Source organism: Lagopus leucura, unplaced genomic scaffold (assembly GCF_019238085.1).
Source record: "Lagopus leucura isolate 7727_CA_CO unplaced genomic scaffold, USGS_WTPT01 Super-Scaffold_100030, whole genome shotgun sequence".
Lineage (NCBI taxonomy): Eukaryota > Metazoa > Chordata > Aves > Galliformes > Phasianidae > Lagopus > Lagopus leucura.
The window spans coordinates 2,196,142-2,215,255 of NW_024962281.1; the positions used below are offsets into that span (position 1 = coordinate 2,196,142).

At 48.3% G+C, this 19,114-nt stretch overlaps 1 long non-coding RNA gene across 1 annotated transcript; it reads right to left on the reverse strand.

Moving 5' to 3' along the window:
* Window positions 1-990: 990 nt before the first annotated feature.
* LOC122185625 lies at window positions 991-16,173 on the reverse strand. Its single transcript, XR_006180934.1, has 4 exons — window positions 16,117-16,173; window positions 11,397-11,735; window positions 11,131-11,267; window positions 991-2,131 (listed from the first exon to the last, which is right to left on the reverse strand). It is a non-coding gene; the product is annotated as an uncharacterized LOC122185625 (long non-coding RNA).
* Window positions 16,174-19,114: the final 2,941 nt, after the last annotated feature.

Genomic DNA, 19,114 nt, shown 5'->3' on the forward strand with positions numbered 1-19,114 from the left:
CGAGCGACCCCGGCTGGATCAGGACGCAGCACCCCCGAAGCGGCACCGAGGGACCGGCGGAGCGCGGCCCTCAGCCCCGGCTGGAAACTGTGTCGGGTTGGAATCCCCGTTCCCGCAGGTAGCTGGGCGGGCTGTGAGTCAGCAGGCGGCCAGCATCCCGGGGCACGGCCGACCGCGGGGCGTGGAGATGCTCCGGTGAATGAGGACGTTGGGCGCCTTTCAGAACTGCCTCTTGGAGGCGTGAATCAGCCTCAGCTGGGGCTGACTCCAAACCCACGTCCTCCCTGTGACAAAGCGCAGCAAAACCCTGCTGTCAGAGATAGGAACCCGTCCGCTCCGCTCTGCCGGAGGCTCCGATCGTCCCCCAGAGATAAGCAGCACCAATCCGCCCGGAGAACTGCTGGTCCTGATATGGCCCTACTAGCCGCGGCATATGGGGAGAGGGGTTGTCAGAAAAATCGTTACAAAGGCTCCACATCCCATCCGTGCAAAGTTTTTTATGATTATTTTTAACAATGATTCCTTGCTTTCTTTTTCTCCTTCACATATCAGGAGCAGATAGCAAAGCAGCGTGTTTGCTTGGCTCACCCCATCGCTTTCCCAGCAGCGCTGCCCCATAAATTTGCACAGCTCTTTGCACTGCGGTCACAGGAGATCAGAGTCATCCGCTGGAAAACAAACCCAGAGCACACGGCACTCGAGAACTGCATCAACATAAACCAGGGGCCTGGGAAGGCCCCTCTGCAGGGCCCTAGCAGCCCCAGAGCTGGGCCACAAGCCCAGAGGTGGCTCAGCTCAGCCCATGTTTTCGCCCCATGCTGTGGTCCAGCTGTCATTTCTGTTGTTCACTTCATCCCCTTCTTGGGAGTGGATGAGCATTTCCTATCAGATTGGAGCAGATCTATTTTCCAGTTGATGGAAAGCTCCCGTGTCTGCATTCAAGCAGAACTGTAAAGGCCATAAGCAGGCTGTAAAGGAGCAGGTGTGGGAACGTGGCGTGCAAGGAGCACATTGCTTGTCTGTAGTTAGGGAACATAAAGAAAAGAAAGAAGAGCATAAAGTATGCGTGAAGAGCTGAGATCCTCTGCAGAGATTACAGCCTATTCCCTCCATCTTTCCCTAATTTAGGGGATTTTTATATCCCAGAGGACTCGCAGTGAGGGCACGGGTAGGACCGGAGATGTCTGCGTGATGCAGCAGTGGGTGAAGGAGCTGCGAAGCGGAGGCGCTCAGGGAAGGACCGTTGGCAGCACTTTGCATGACGCGCCTGCCAGCAGATGGCAGCAGACGCCCTGGGATGGAGCTGGCAGCGGTGGCAGCTGCTCTGCAGGGCTCTACTTCCCATCCACTCCATGAGCTGCAAATTGCGCTGGTGAGTGCCGGATAAACGGGGGATCACACCGCCTGTCCCCAAGGGGGAAATCTCTGCTTGTGATGTCACCTGATAGGAAAGAGGTTCCAGCAGCAGAATAAGAGCATTTAGATATTTAGAGCATTTTACTCTAGACATCAATTCCCTCTCCTGCTTTGGCTGTCCGTGGTTTGGGTAACGCTGTGTCTTAATTTACTCTTCCAGGTGGAAACAGAATAACAGAGAATACATAAAGATGGATTCCACAATTAACAAGCCCCCAGATAATTCACACACAAGGTCCACCCAAACGTTCTTCACCGCTGGAAACTTTGGCACTCAGAAAGGTTTGCGTTTGGTGGAAAACCTGAAACCGTTCCTCTCTTTGTTACATAAATCCGACAGGATTATTTCTAAGCTCTGTGCCGTATCCCCGGCGCTGTGCGGCTGCGACCCTGCATTGGGTGCAGTTTCATGCAGTGTGAGCAGGAAATAAACGCGAGTCGGGCACAAAGCCGTGGATCAGCGCTCCGGGCTGTGCGCCTGCTGTGCCCTCAGCGCCTTCTGCCGGTGCTCAGCTCCGCGTCTGCTTGGAGCGGCGGTGGTGATGCACAGGGCACGGGATGGGCAGCCCTTCTGTGTCAAAACGTGCTTCTTCCCGTTCCGTTTGTCACAACCCGGGGGCAGGAAGCAGCACTTTCATTCATCGTTTTTACACGGCTAACATACACGAAGTTGTGGGGTTTTTTTTTCCTTCTGTTTCCAGTAAGAATTATCTGCCTAAAACAAAATTACAAGGGGAAAACACTGCTTAAATGCCCCATGTTGTGTGTTTTACATTAATAGCTAGGGCTGATTTAAACACAGCTTCATTCCTATCGCTGAAGGAAGTAAGAAAAGAAGACCATCAGAAAATAAAGGGGGACCACAATAACAGCAAACTCCCACAGCTTCTTTTGATCTCAGAGAACAGCAGTGAGATGTCCCTACAGCCACAGTGTTTTCTGAATCTACATGACCACCTTATCTTGGAAGCAACGATTTTACAAAGATTTGGTATGCGAGATAAGTGATAAAAACCTGCCAACATTCTTTGTAGGCTATTTAAACTCAAAGAGCTGCTGTAAAAGGAAGCGTTGGTATTAATTTGGCAGATAAGACTTCCACTTGTGGTCACAGGGCTGCAAACCAATGTGATTAATACAATGCAGTCTGGCACTTCAGGGTTTCGCTGTGCAGTCAAGAACAAAATGCAGGAGTGCAAACTTACAGGTGGCTGAGCTACGGGTGTGCGCCCTCAGCCCTAAACAAAGCTGCATTTCAGTAGCCAATAAAGCAGGACACATTCAGCCTGCAAGTCTGTCCAAAGCACAGAGGTGAGCACATAACACAAGATATCCCGCGTCTCTGATGCTGCTCACAAAACGATTCTGTTGTTGCCAGATGACTCTGGCTACAATCAGCTCTGAGGATGGTGGAGATTACTACAGAGTAATGGAGTAAGACAGCAGAGCGAGTTCAACTTTTTAGTGTTAACAAATAGCATTAAGTTGTTGCACATCCCAGAGTAGATAGATACACCCACACAGGAGGGTGTACGTGGATGGTTCTGGCAGCGTCTGCTATTTCACATGCAGCTTTTCACCTCCTTCCAGGCAGTCTGACAGGGAAGCAATGTGCCCACAGAGAGGACCTTGCTGGGAGGAGCTGGAATGGATGTGGTCAGGGGGATGGCAGTGATGGGTTGGTGCTTGGACTTGATGACCTTAGATGTCTCTTCCAAACTTAAGGATCCTATGGGGCCCATCAGACAGCTCTCAAACCCATTCCACCACACTCCAGTCACCCTGCTCAGATATCCCCAAATATTCAGACTGGTCAGCTAACGCTGGCTGGCAAGAATAGCATGGACACATCAGAAACTTGAGAGGAAGGATGACATGGTCAGGAGACAGCAAGAAGAAATACTTTCCTCAGCCCTTTAAGCAAGGCCTGGCATCAGATTAAAGTCAGGCTTTGAGTGCAGCTGTAATTGCATTCCTGGTTGGAAACTGAGAACTGCATTAGCACGAGACAAGTGTGCAGCTGAAGTCAGGGGACTGCTCCATGAAAAAAAAGTTGTGTTTTTTTTTTCCTGGAAGGTGGAGGAGGATCACTGAGCTGGAAGAGCTGCACCACATCTGCTCCCAGCTCCTCAGATGGGAGCCCTGTGGTTGTTACAATCCACACCTCCCAGCCCAGAGCCAGCCCTCGTGTTGGGCTATAGGAGTGCATGGGGGAAAAAGAAAAAAAAAGATTTATTCCTAAAGGAATATTTCCTACAGCTGGTGATGAGCAGTGCTATAACCTCCCAGCCACATCTGCCACCCTGCTGAGCCTGGCAGGGACGAGCAGTGACTGACTTGAGCCAAGAATACTTAAGACTTTTTAGTTCTGTGTTTACACAAAAACAGAGGCCTGTTCCTCCTTGGGATTTGGTTTCCTGTCTGCATCCAGCCTGGCCTAAGTCCAGCAAGAAGGACAGTAATAACAGCTTGCTGTAAAGATGTGTTGTCTGGAAGAAATGCAGCCCTTTGATCTACTCCACCTTGGACAAGGGAAAGGCAATTTTCCACTCGGCTCTGAGAAACAGCAGTTGCGGTGTGGAAATGCAGTTCCATTACTCCAAGAGGTTCAGTACACAACCCCTGTAAGAGCTGGGACTGTCTTTGAGGGCTTTGCCACTGCAAATCCATAAAAGAACAGCCTAGGAGGCTCCTGCAAGGCCTGAACCTGTCCGAACTGCAGCAGAAAGGGAGACAAGCCCAGAGAGAGCAAACCAACTGCTGACAAATGCACAGCATTGTGCAACAGGAATTCCTACAATAATCACCAACAGAACAAGGCAGAGGTCAACCAGAACCACGGACTTGAGGCTCCTGGGACAGAGCACAGCAGTGTGGCACTTCCCAGGGCTACAGGGCAGTTTGGATGTGCTGTGCATTCCCTGCCCTCAGAAGTATGTTCAGAAGGACATAAAATGACACGTCCTGTGCCAGGATGAGATCAGCTCACATGTGCCATCTAGTGATCCTGGTATTACATGGAGGGAGACTTCTCCCGGCAGGATCAGAAATGCTCAGGGAAGTTTGAGGAGCAAACCTCAGTGCTCAGAGCACCCCGTCCCACACTGCTCTGCAGTACGTGGCTTGTGCTTAAATCTTACATGTCCACATGTGTATGCAAAAAATATGTCTGGCAAAATTGGAAACTAAACAGCAAGGGAAGAACCAAGGCTGAAACCTGAGAACACCACACAATTTCTATGAGTATGTTAATCAAAGATGTGCTGGGACCATTATCCAAAGGCAGAGCATGCCTGCACACACACAGAGCCCTGGGGCTGGCAGGACTTACCAGGCCATGAGAGCAGCCTCAGACACATTGTGGGTTGGGTGTTAGAGATGTGAACCTGCTCTGTCAATCAGACACAGGCACTGAGCTCCAGCAGCCCCCAAAATTCATTCCAGCTGTGACACAACCAATTTGAATCCCAACGCAGGACAACCACACCTCACACAGGATTATTATAACTCACCACCTTCTGTAAGAAATACTCTTCCAGAGCACAAGAGGCGCAGAGAAGAACAAATAGACAATTCCCTTCCCAAAGCTGTTCTTCCCAGGCACCTTGCCCCTCTGTGTTACCAGTCCCAAACCCCAAAAGCTTCATTTACCACTGTTGAGACAGTTTCCAGTTCTAGGAGACTAACTCCCTTTTCCTACCAGAAGTGGGATGCTCCTTAGAGGACTGCATGTCCCCAGGAGAACATACCCAGACCCAAAATGCTCTTCCATTCTCCTCTAAGGGCAGCTAGAAGATGTCTCCAGATTTTCCCTAAACTTTAATCGCCTGCTCCTTCACTAAGATGAATGGTTCGACTCACTTTCAACCCTCAAATGATTGCCCTTTTCCCTGAAACAACTACAGATTTTATCTCTCATTTCCCTATCCACCTACTCTCATATTTAAGTTTATACCTGAAAGCCCTGAATTCTTCTTGCTTGCTTTTCATGGCCTGCAGCTTCTCTTTTAACATTAAGAGCACTGTTCCTGGCAAGACATTAAGGTGCTCCTCAGGTGCCAGCCTGAAAGACATAACTGCACCATTTGCATTCATGTTTTGATAGTGCCTCCATCCCTACTGCTGGGGCGCCTCCCTCAGCAAGAAATCTGGTTGTCCCCGTTCTCTTGGCCCTAACCTTTCCTCTTTCCATCAGATTGCTCCAGCTGAGAAGGGCACCCAGCACAGCAGCAGGGACAGTGCCTGGCTCAGCCTCCGGCACCACAGCTCTCTTATGCTCCAGGTTTCTCCTCTTGCAGGAACCTCATCGACCGGAGGGGAACTTAAAGCCTCCACCAACCTGCAAGTTGGGCGATGCTTTGACAGGCTGCTCACAAACTCAAGAATAGTTTCTCTTTCATTTTGCGTGCCCTGATGAAGTCATGCTGCTCATTCCCAGTGCTGGTTTGTATTCCGCAATGGAGGTTTAGTTCCACAGCAGCTATTCCCTGTTCCTTTCTTCCCTGCTCCATTTGGAGACCCAGTGCCCTCTGAATCCCATCCCCAAAGTCCACCTCCATCTGTGCCTAAGCCTAAGATTTCTCACAGAAGTAGCAAAGAGCTTTGTGTGCCTTCACTGTTAAGTTATAGCCAACAGCTCAAGGAGGGCACAGCCAGACCTTCACTGGAATGTGCCATGGGATGATGTGAGCATGACATCCAGAACTCAAGGTGACCAGCTGATATTGTTATGACAGCAGACTTTAAGTCACACCCTGTTTTAATTCAGTTTCAAGGCTTCAGGAAGAAAATTTGGGCCTGGAACTATAAAGTGCAGGAAGATAAGCCACAGAAACATGCAAAGCCCTCAGCAATTCTGGGCAGTGCTACACATCCTGACAACTAACAGCTGCTCGTGCTCTGGGCAAGAATTATCACTTTGCTCCCAAGTTTCCTACATCCCCTGGGGAAATCCACTCTCATGCTCTCCCTTGGCAAGGTCTCATCAAATGGAAACACAAGTGAAGAAATTTATTCATTCTCATTTAAGGACCAACAAGTTCTGCAGTGGCAGCTGCCCACACATCCTGTATCCCTGTACCTGCTCCGAGCTTAACCACATAACCCAGAGATGACAAGTTAGAAATTCCCCAAAGAGCAGAGCCCACAGCCTTCACTCTCAAGGCCATGGATGGTACTTCCCATGCTGGAAACCACTCCTTGTTTGATCCTGCAGCATACACAAAAATCAGGGAGAAGAAGGACTGAGTCAACTTTATTTTTCCTAATATTACTGTGCAAAAGGCACCTTCTGAGACTAGCTTTGGAGAGGAGCACAGCAGCAGCCTTCCTGCAACATTCACAGGCTCTTGCAGATCATCTGCAGCAGCAGTCCCACCACGACCGTGTGTGGCACACATACGTTACAGCTGAGCCCCAAACAGAAATGGGCTGCGAACTTTCCCAGGGCAGATCACACACAAGGCGTTAACACTTGGTTCCACTTTGAAGCCAGGTTTGACCTAGTTTAGGTCTTCCTCTCTCTCTGTTAGTTCCTTTGGCTCACACGAGCTCTTCTGGAGGAGTTTGGCAACTGGGAGGCGTTGGTCTCATCCCATCTCCCCCTCCATCCAGCTCAAAGCATCAAGCTGCACTTATGCCAGCTTCCCCTCCAGCCCTGACCCTTCCCACCTCTACCCACACTCAGCAGGCTAAGCAAGAAGCTGAAAGGCTGGCAAGAGCCACCCAAAAATGCCCCCAAAAGCTCAGTAAGCCATGCACCCAGCAAAGCATCGCAGCAAAGGTGCAGAGCTGCTCTGCACAGCACCTCTCTGAGCCAAGTAGGTCACAAGAAAGTCAGCACAAGGTTTTCCCCTTCTCAAAAGCATCATCATCTGCTTGTGGAATAGCTGCAGTGGAAGATATTGCAGCAATATACCATATGGCAGCATCGTGCAAAAAATCTCATTTGCAAGCATTTTCAGAAAGTGTCATATTGAAGGAAAGAGGTTAAAAGCTTCTAGGTTTATAGGAAGAAGGGTATTTTTGCTTTCTTTAAAAAAAAAAAAAAATAAGGTCAGATTAAACAAATGGGATTTGTTCTAATGATGGCTGCTCAGTGTGTTCCTTCATACAAGTCCATAACATCAGTGCAGAGTTCCCTTACCAACACCAGGGCTCTCCAGCCCCAAGCACAACTGCTGCACTGCTGTAGCTTGTGGTTATCCCAACAATTTAAGGGCTCTTCACTCAGCTTCTCAGAAAAACCAATGTGGGGACAGGTTTTGTCCAGCCTTCCAAACTTCTCTTGATCATATAGACTCACAAATGACCTTTAATCTCTCTGAAATCAAATAACTCTGTCTAAAATCCTGCACAATCACTGTACAAAAGTGGCACCAGAAGCCATTACTCCAGCCATTTGATGGCCTCAGCTATAACAGAAAGAACAGAGTCATTCCACAAGGACAGCAGAGGTGCATGCAGCTGCTTCTGACACTGGCACAGAGCGACCTCATGGTTGTTTGAGCATGTTTCCAGCACCTTCCTGAAGCACCTGACTGTCACCTCCCTCCTACTCTTCCATTTGCTTCTGTATATTGAAATTCATTACTTGAAGGAGCTGTCTGTTTTTCTGAGCTAAGAGGAATACAGTCTGTGACAATAGAGAGGCTTCACAGATCAATCATGCTTTCAGAACAGCGCAACTTCAAACACACTTCAGTTGTGTTCCCCCTTCAAGCTGGCACACAAAGTTGTTGGAGCCCTTTATACTACAGCAGCAAGACTGGAGACCTTAAAAGACACGTAGATGTCATGTGCTCTGCGCAGGGCGTTGGAGGCAATGAGCACCAGGTGCACTGAGCATTATCTCCTGTGGTCACCTACCACAGCCTTTGTCACCAGCTGGACACCAGAAAAATGCAGCATCACCATTTCAAAACCCATTCCCACGTGCACCTCGAGCAATCTTGTGCAACCTAAAAATCAGGAGTCTGCTGGTGTGATCATTGTGGTCACCCCGGTGTGTTCAGTCCGTTACAAGCAAGCACTTTGCATTAATGGTGTCTATAGCCTTGAAAGTCCACGTGCATTTTAGAAGCATCTGGACTAATTAGCAAAATCCACATAAGAAAGCTCAAGTTCCTCCCATTTCATTAAGAAGATCAAGAGGTTAAAGAGCAGCTTTTCAAAGGTGACCAGCACCTAACTGCCTTCTGGTCCCGAGCAGCAGTGCAAGCTGCATGCCCTGGCTGTGCCAGAACCAGCGCCCTCTCCCAGGAGCTCTGCTGCAGACACCGGTTCTGCTCCCACACACACAGACCTCCTGCACCTTTGACAGCAGCCCTGTTTGCTGGTACACAAAGGTAGCATTAGCAAGGAGCAAGCCATGACCACAGAGCCAAAGAAAATGAGATCTGATCTTTGAATACACCTGAGAAGTCAACGCATTTCAACTGCTCAAATAGTCTTCTTCAGCACTCAGCCAGAGCCAGACAGGGAGAGATAGGATGAGAATCTTTTTAGGGGTTTCTGGTGAAATCTTTCTATGAAACAGAAGGTAACACCACAGAAGCTGACAGTGCCCTTATTCCTCCGGAATAGATGACAGTAGATGTGCACACTCCTCAGCCCAGCCACGCTTCCAGACCAAGCACTGGCTGCCATCTCCTGCCCAGTATAGGTGTCCTGCTCCATACCAGTATTCACCACGTACACTACCTGTCCCATCAGCTGACTATGAAGAAAAGCTAAGGCTTTATCAGTAGCACAGCAACATCTCTGGATTCTGAGGAGAATGTGTGCAGCTCTGCATTCTAGAAGACAGAACTAGAATTCTTGATTTAGCCATGCAAGCACTCCAAGAGCACTTCCCTGTGAGTTTGGACATGTTAGTTTAACACAAACAAGGGATGCGTTATGTTAGCATGGTAATCTCCTTCCCAGGTTAGTTGATATCCAAGGGATGTGTGGTTCAGTGAGACAGAGGAGTTCTCCTGTGTCTGAGTCACCTCAACAGCGCCTGGGAGCTCCCATGGGCACTGGGATAGGACCAGCAGCTTCCAATGGGCTCCTCCAGGGATCCCAACAGTCAGGGATTGTATCTGCCGTGGTCACACCTTCTGAGTCTCATCTGTGTGTTCCTGAGAGCCTGTAAGTACAGCTGAACACCGGATAAAACACAGGAGGGGACATTAACATCGTTTAGGTCTTGGCCATTGAAGAGATTCTTTTGTGGATATCCCTAAAACCCCAATTTAGGTAATTATTAATAAGACCTATGTACATTCCCTGATACTTGTTCTTCGCTGGCTTTCTCACTGCCAATAATTTTCGTGGTTTGCCTGTCTCCCAGAAAAACCTTGCTTACTTTCCTAATTAAAATTCCTTGTGGCCATCATCTAAGCACTCGTAATCCAAAAAAAACTCAAGCCATTGCACAAACCAGATCCAACTCATACCTAATATAAGCCCATTGCAACGGAGTCAACAGCTACACCCAAAACCAACGAACCAAAGCCTGGAAGCAGCACCTGGGCTGCCCAGCCTCCCTTGTGCTGCTGTGGGATTTCTCTCTACCAGATCTCCTTGAGATTCTGAGCAATGTAGTTTGCAAGAAACCAACGTGTGCCTTTAAGACGTCGTTTCCAAGGGCACAGCCAGATAATTCAACTGCATTTGCTTCTCCCTACATCTCCCCACACTGCACTAATGAACGTTGGCCTCCTGATGTTGGAACCTTACAGCACCACAGGCTGTGACCACCTTAAGCACTACTCAGCCAAGCTTGCCTCATTCTACCAGTTTAACCTTTCTTCTCCAACACCCCAAATAGTTTTTGCCCTTCTCACAATTCTTAATTAGCTGAAGAAAAACCCCAAACCCCAGTGATGCCCAAACCTGAACGCAGCCACTGCTGAGGAATATGTAAGATCATGTGGTAGTGGGTAATACCATGAAAATGCCCATTTGTCTGGATAACTGAGATCCATTCCAAAATCTCACCTAACAAGGAAACTCCAACACACCACCCTAATACCAATTATTAGCTTCAAAGGCAGCAGAACAGACTAATGCTGTAGACAGATAATATCATACATCCCTGTATTAAAGCAAGCACAAATGATTTAATTTCATTTCACCTGGAAAGTTCTGGCTCTCCTATTTATTGCACTGGTCCCTGTGTGTCATGAGAATGGCATCAGCCGTGCTGACCCAGCTGCCACCAGTCCTGTCCACAGCCGCAGGCCACGCTGGTGGCACCGTGCCTTGGCCAGCAAGAGCCACAGCATGCCCTGATGGTGCCACTGGTTAAACAGAGGTCAAAATGAGACTCTGAGGGAAGAGTTAATCATTAACTTCGGATATTAACTTTTTTTTTTTTTTTTAAAGACACCCAGGTTACAATGGGGGATACATCTGGTTGGTATTGCTACAATGGGTATGGAAGAAGTTGAGGGGCATTTGAGCCATGCTGTTACAGGGCATCTTCTGACCCCATCCAGTTTTAACAAGGCATTTTATTTTCAGTGCAGCAGGGCTTCAGCAGCTCACAGGAAGCTTTAACTCGCTTATTTCATGGAACAACGTGTCCCAACACATGCTGAGGGCGCAGCGCAGGGCAGTCAGGCTGTGCTGACTAATGAATGGAGAGACTGCCCAGGTCAACGGGATCGTCCAGGCTGAAACCGGTGTTTGTGCAAGCTTGTGAGTTGACCCTACTGCAAGAATTACCTTGCATCTTTTCTCACCAACATCTGAAGGCATGCTCTTCTCACAGCTGCTACTCTGGTGCCCTGTGTTGCTGGATCTTCCCATTCTTGTCAATAAAAGCCCAGGGAACCTCCTCAGCCCTGCTCCAGGTCAGTGTCCTACAGCAGGTTGTGCAAGATGATGAGGAACAGAAAGACCATGCTGCAGCCCTGCACCACATGGACTGATTGGAAATGCAAGGAGGGGTACAGCGTAGTTAAAAGAGAATATCTGCATAATGTGTTTACCTTTAATTGCCAGGAATAAATTCCACAAATGTTTTATGTGCCTCTTCCAAAGCTTCTGGTTGGAGCTCTTTACAAAGGGGCTGTAGGTCCTTCAGCATAACCCTGTGCATCTGGCTTCATTCACTGAGCAGTTTCTTTCCTCATGTGGTTAAAAAACAAAAGCAGTTGATGTATCTGCACAGAGCAAGAGTGGGGCCAGCCACGGTCAAAGCTACTGCAGCCTGAAGCTGGGTCCAGAGCTGACAAAATAGCCCATCATCTTTTCTCTGTTCTCAGAGGGGGAGAGAATTAGTTGCTCTGTGCAACAGGGGCCACTGCAGAGCCTCCAGCATGTGAGATCTGAGAGGAGAAAAAAAATCATGGGCAGCTCCATAGAGTGCAGACAGGAGTAATGACTCCATGAAGTCAGGCATCAGCCGTTCAGCTCCCCACTGCCAGAACAGCAGGTATAAGAAATCCTCATGCCACAAGGATGTGACAGAGCTGCAAAAACAATGAGAAGGCTTTGCATGAAGTGCTGCAGAAACATGAAGCCTTACTTGCATTTTCTTCTACTATACCCTATGGAATTCTGTAGCAGAATTGAATAATCTCTACTCACATGCTGGCTATAAAGCCACCAGAAACCTCACAGTCACTGCATTCTACAGCCCCCCCCTACACACCTCAGAGAGACTCTCTAGGGCTTTGATCTGTGCCTTAGGAGTCAAACCTCTGGATGCATCTCTTCACCTGGTAGAGGTCTCCAGCCATAAGGGCTCTTTAGCAATTCCCTCTGCTCTCTTGGAGTGAAATGCATTACTGTGCAGAGCCAGTGCAGGGTCTGCATTTCACTTCAGTCTCTCTTAAGCCAACAAAAAGAAGGGTATTTGCTTTGAAAAAAAGCTACAAATTTCACTTTGGCAAAAACAACAGCAATTGCTAAGGGATGTCCCAATGGTCCCCTCAATCAGCCCACAAAATGGCTGCAACTGCCTCACCCCCACATTGCAAATGTGTGCTTCCATCTCCCATCTAATTCCTTTCCACTATTTTCATGGTTATTTGTGCTGGTCTCACCCAAATATTTTGGCTGAAGTTTTTAGAGGACCATGTAGGAATTATTCAGCTTTATCCTCCAGACTCCCTCGTGAAAGACATACAATGGAAGCACTTCCATTCTGGGGAGCTCACTCCATGAAGCCTTCACAAAATGCCATGCCTGAGCATATGAACCTTCCAGGAATAGTCTCTGAGGCAGCAAACTGCAATCCCACACTTTGGGATAAGCACAAAAAGACTATTTTCAGCTCCTTGTGCTGGACTTTACAGCAGACACTTGGAAGCACATCCTTCTGCCAAGGGAACAGCAGCATACCATGCAAGAAAGCAAACAGCTTGGGTTCACAATCCAAACACACCCAGAAATCGCTCAGAAACACAGATAAGTAAAATCACATGTGAAACTGTGGCAGCACAGAAACTGTACAGGACCTCAATGAGGTCCCTGTCTGTGATCCTCCTGGAGATAGGAGAGAACACTGAGTCACAAAGCAGGGGATGCGTGGCCCAGCCGCAGCACCCAGCACTGCTTTGCGCAGAGACCCACAAGCAGAAGGCAGGGGTCTGAGTTCAGCCAGGCTCTGGGGGGCCCAGCACAGGTATGCCCAGCCCTGCAGCAGGTCACACAGCAGTCTAGCCAGGATTGCTGCAAGCATCCTGCTTTCTCTCCTTTCTCTATCCCTGCTTCCCAGAAAGCTTCTGCTAATTCAACAAGAGAATCTTCTTTAGAAGAGATCATACATGTGCATATGATTTATAAAGAAACATTTGGACAAAAAAAAAAAAAAAAAAAAAAACCACACTGCAGCTTCACTGAAGGATACACAAGGACTTGGCTGGCATGGAATTCCCATCTCCAGGCTTTGGGGGCTATGGGACAGAGGCTTTCCTTTCACATGGCAATGCAGAGCCCTCAGAGCTCCCCAAAGCAAAGCCACCACTGAACTCATAGTACAGATGGGAATAAAGCAGAAGGAGCCCCAGGAACAAAGGTTCACCACATGACCACCTGTGAGAAATTAGCAGCTCAGGTCTGATCAAAACCTTTCAGCTGCTTTGACCCCATGCCCCAGCTGGAGGCAGGCTGTGGCACAACGCACCTCTCGGTGCATCCTTTGACAGCAAAGCTCAATACATGAGCTCCATTACAAGGTTTGGTCTTCACAGATTTTTGTTTTCACATCATAAGCTTCTGCCAATTATTTTTAAAGCAGAAAATGAGCACAATTAGGGGAATGAGAACAGACGAACCCTAAAACTAACAAATACGAGTCCGGCCTGCGCTGTCAGAACTTGCATTAATGGGTTTGTGTCCATTAGCCCATGTGCAAGTCCCAACCCAGCACCTCGTGCTCCAGAGATGTACCATGGCACTGGGTAACCATGTCAGCCAAAACCCCAAACTTCCTTTCTTAAAGGATGCAAAAGCAGGTCCTGCAGAACAGCTGCATGAAGTATTTTAAAGCTTTGCTTTTCTCATGGGGACGGTGACATTTCAGACATTGTTCCTCCTTCCATAGACAAACTCAAACCACACCAGTGGGAAGAATCAGAAACCTGGGAGCAAGTATCAGAGTAGGTGTCCAATTAATCATTTGTACAAAGTCAGCAAAAAAGGTAAGTGGATTTTCCCAGCAGCCTATTATATGAGGCACGAAGGTTTACTGCACAGAGACATCAAAGCCTGATGTGTTGTACAGAAACATTAACTGAAGGTTTTCTCTGTGTGCCATGAGATGCACACCAGGTTCCTGTGGTTAGTGGAGACCTCGTGACCTCTTGCAAGAGCTGATCACGGCATCCTGGTCAAACACCAATACCTTAATTACATTTTGGCTTCCAGTGTCCTTTGCTAGGTGAGTTCCCAGGGCAGGGTGCCTCGCCGGTGGGCAGCTCCAGCTGCTGAGGAGCTGGTTGGGTATTTAAGGCAGCTTAACACAAGCCTCCATACATATAGGCATATAGCTGCTATTGCAGATTCCAACTGCTTTGCGAGCATGATTTCTCCTTCCATGCCACAATGCTCAATGGACCTGCAAATAAACCAACCTCCAATTGCTGCCTCTCACTCCAGCATGAGCTCGCTAAGTACTTTAATTGGCAATACCCAGGATGCAGATGTGCTGAACATGGCCCATTTCCTTTTCCGAGTTATGCCAATAAAGGGAAAATGAAAGGTCAGAAACAATCACAATTAGAAATAATAATAAGAGCACAGGTTCCATCTTTCTCCTATAGGCACCTATCCTGTGTGCCACACACAGGATACAACAAAACTAATTGCAGATGAGTTCTCATAGCTTAGTTCAAATGTTGACTCAAACTCACGTAACCCTCTCAGTAGTTTGTGTCAAATTATCATGGAAGAGGCTACCAGGTGTCCTAAGGAAGATATCTGTTTGCCATCTCACTATGATTCATTAGCTCCAAGCTTCAGCCAGGATTAATAATAATCATCATAAAAAGCTGCTTAATTGGTCTAAAAGCAGTCATTTTCATTTTCTGTGAGGGTTATGCTCTTTTTTTCAGATGTGGTTACCTTCATTTTTCTTAGAACGGTTCCTTGTTTGCCTTCTCTCCCCTGCTCACAGGGCTCTTGTGGGCACTTGGATAGAGGAAGGTATCTTTAAAGTTAAAAATAGGAAACTGAAAAACCACACGCAGCTCCCAGTGCAGGGGGTGAGACGTTATCTGGGGCTGCAAGTCCACACAGCCCCTCGACCGCACCGTGCAGGACTGCGCTCTCCCCAGGGAGGCGACCCCATGTTCCTCCTGCAGTGAAACCTTCAGCTGCTCAGAGATGTTGGCAGCAGGAGAAGTTACAGCACAACGCCAGCCTGCTTTTCCATTTTTTAACTTTAATGTTCTAAACGTCTCTCCTAAGCCAAGCTATGCACCCAGGGCTGGGATGGAGCAGGAGTGGTGCAGCAGCTCATGCTGACCATGATGGAGAGCCAGCCTTGCCTTTTCCTCTCCCGGCTTTTAGAATTCCATCCTCCCTTTGGCATCCCACAAACAACCTCTCTCAGTTGAACACCGAGACCCATGCTGAAGGAGTGAGGCTGTACCTAGCAGCAGAGCTGACAGCCATATTCCACGTGGTGTTGGACCACCAGTGGCACACAACCATAGGAAACTCAGCCCGAAGCTGCACGTAGGGAAGAAGCACCCAGAAGTTACATTGTTATGTAAAGCGAGCAGGATCTAAAGTGCTGAAAATCAGTTCTGAGAAACCCACAATAGCAGGCAGAACACTGTGAGCCTTGGCCTGCCCAGTGTCACTCCTCAGCCTTGGAGAAGGGAAACTGCTGCTGCAATTTGAGGTCCATTGCTTGCATTCCTACACAGAAACTACTCTTGCAAAACTGAGCACATGGCAGTACCACCTTCCAGCTCAGTGCATACATCACCCACCCCAGGGCTGCCACAGACACAGCAAGGGGGTGGAAACCCAGTATACAGCCACAGCACTTGTTCCCTTTGAGTTTCTAAGCATTAGAAACATACCCCATAGGGTCATTGCCAGAGATCCTCAGAGTAGGTCACCACTCACTACACTGCCTACAATAATCTGAGAGCACAAAGCTCACCCATAAGAGCTCTCTGCACTCAAACACCTGAAAACAACACTTCAGACAGAACCCCACATAATCCCAGGAACCCCCCCTCAGGAACTTACCAGGAGCACCTTCCTCCTACAGCCAGACAGCCACTTCCTAATGGAGCCATAGGGAAATGCAGGCTGATAAGGCTGCACCCACACCTGCCAGCTTTAAATGTGCTCATTGGTAAAAGCTGGCACCAACACCCGGGAGAAATGAGTGATAACGGGGGAGGGCAACGCAGCTGCTGCACCTGCATCCAGGAGCAGAGTGCCACTAGATGGTGACAGTGCCTGCAGAAACGGAGCTAAAGGGGGAGAATCCCAGCACCAGTGAGTTGGAAATGACTTGGGAATGAGCAGACAGAATCTCTTCTTTGTGAAGGATAAGGTTTAACGTAAGTCATGTTAAGTCCAAGAGCTGCAGGAGGTGCTGGTTGGGCGATAAACTGAGGTGTTAACTCACCTGCATGGAGTGTATGAGCTGAGTTATCTCTGTATGGATGCACAAGAAGTCAATAACCTTTATTTGCCTTCACTGATCTGTGGCTGTTCCTCTGCACCTCTGACACCCAAAATGGAGCCAAATGAGGGCTGTGGGATTTGCAGCCTCTCCTAGGCAATGCCCCCCTCACAGGGACAGAACTTCTCCATCCCCACCCAGGCTCCTGCTGGTGCAGGTGCTGCCCTTGCAGGGCACTGGAGCTGGAGCTTTTGGGTTCCAGCATGTTCAGCACAAAATATCAGCAGTGCTTCAATTATATAGTGTGCAATTCAATAAGAATGGGTGGCTAAAAAATAATCCCTGAAATTTCTATGCTCCAATGCTGAAAACTGTACAGGAGAGCAGACTGAGCCATAAAATGGCTTAGGGTTGGGAGGGACCTCGAAGACTGTCCAGTTTTATTAATCACCTAAATGATGCACTAGAGAAAATGTAAGTTCCTCAATAAATTAGTAGCAGAGGAGAAACTTTATCTTGGTGTTTAATCATCTTTGTCATCTCTGATCAAATACCAATGGGTAAACAGAAGGGCTCGGTTTGTCTGGTTGTCTTCTTGTTGGTGTTTTCTTATCCAAATACGGCTACAAGAGAAGGAGACCGACTTGAAAGGAAAGGGAAGGACCCAGATTCTTACAAAGTGTGTTGTAACGTTCTGCCAGCCCTGTGCCTGCTCCCAGTTCCCTGCCGTGCAACACAGAGCACAACCAGAGCCATCACCATCATCACCACGGTGCAGATGGCAAAAGCACGGCTTCCTTCCTGTCACCCACTGCTCCTTCAGCCAGCAGAAACGTCCTCGTTTCTCCAAAATACACAGAATGTAGAAACAAAAGGATTTCTCCTCCTTCACGTTCACAAGGGCTTTCAGGTGCTTCTGCAAACACTGCTGCCCAGCTGTGGCTTTCTGCTTCTCCAGGCTCACAGAGCAGTTGGCACACAGATGCACACACTTATAGAATCATAGAATGGCCTGGGCTGAAAAGGACCACAATGCACATCTGATTCCAACCCCTGCTATGTGCAGGGTCACCGACCAGCAGCCCAGGCCTCGAATGCCTGCAGGGATGGGGCATCCACAGCCTCCTTGGGCAACCTGTGCCAGTGCCTCACCACCCTCTGAGTTATGTCACTGCAAAGCGAGGTATTCCCATTACAAATCCCCTCTGCTCGAAGGTGGGACAACGATTACTCATTTATAAACACAGCCTCATCTCTTTGTTTGAAAAGAACTCATTTTAGAATGGAAAAAAAAAATAATCAGTGAATTTCTTCACAAAAAAAAAAAAAAAAAAAAAAAAAAAAATTGAGTTTCAGTTTTACAGTGAGTGCAAAATACTCCGTTCTGACAGTTTTCACTTTTGTTATACATTGCATATATTTTCACAGTCCAAGACCCCATCAACCCGCATGGCTGCAGGGCCTCGAGGGGGATCTCTGCTGTCATTTCCTTTGGTGATCCCATTTGGTCTCAGCCAGCACTGCCCTGCAGGGCTGTGGGATGGGAGCTGGGGGTGGTGCAGTGGGTGTGGGTCACAGCCTGTGGATTCCTGGGCAGAGCTCTGCAAATTGCCCCCAATCTGGCCATGGTTCTGAAGAGATCTCATCGCTAGAGGCAGCACGTGAGCTGGCAGTGATCCTCCCAGAAAAGCAGCTTAAAAAACGTGATGGGAAAATATGGTAGCAATTTACAGATGGGTAAACTGAGATAGGATGGACATCGCTGCAAGACTCAAGGGGATGGAGGGCTCTGTGCAGAGCCACCAGATCGCTGGCTAGACAAGAGGGCTCAGATGCACACACGGGTGGCACAGAGCAGGGGGTGGTCCTGTGCTGAGCCCTGCAGCGAGGCACTGAGCACAAGATGGGCTGGGGTTGGGGTTGGGGTGCTGCAGCCCCAGCACTGCACTGTGGGGACTCACACGGTGCCATCAGTGTGGGGCTCTGTGTGGAGGAACGTGGGGTGGAATTCCCCTTTCCCAGCTAATCAGCTCTATCACTTGTATTGCAGTGGGCTCCAAAATTCCCTTTGTCACTGTGCAATAAATTTTGTCCCTGCATCGACTGAGTGCATCTCTATTTGGGAGAAAAGTGCTTTGCAGAATGGCCCACGCCCGCCTGCAGTAACGGGAGCGCTCCGTTATGGTAACCCTTGCTACTGAGATGACAATTATTTTTCCAGACATACAAAAACCAAAAATCATTTGAATGTTGCATCACATAAACAACCTGGTTCTCAGGCATGGACTCATTTATTCCATCCTGAAACAGATGTGCAGAGAATGATGACAAAGCAAAGGCAAGGGACCACCAAATAAATGCTTTCTGCAAGCAGAGGATCCATCCAAGCTCCATTACAATAATCTGCTTTATCCCAGCAGCGATTTCCACGCCTCCCCATCTTTCTGGCATGCACATGGAAAGATGTAGCTATAAAACATGAGCAAAAACGTCAGGCTAATTAAAGGGCTTTTATCTGGTTAAAACCATATCTCTTTTTAAAAACAGACATTTTCTTGCCCGTACGTCCTAAACAGCACCTGAGGTTACTGCAGCAGAAAGGAGTTGTACAAA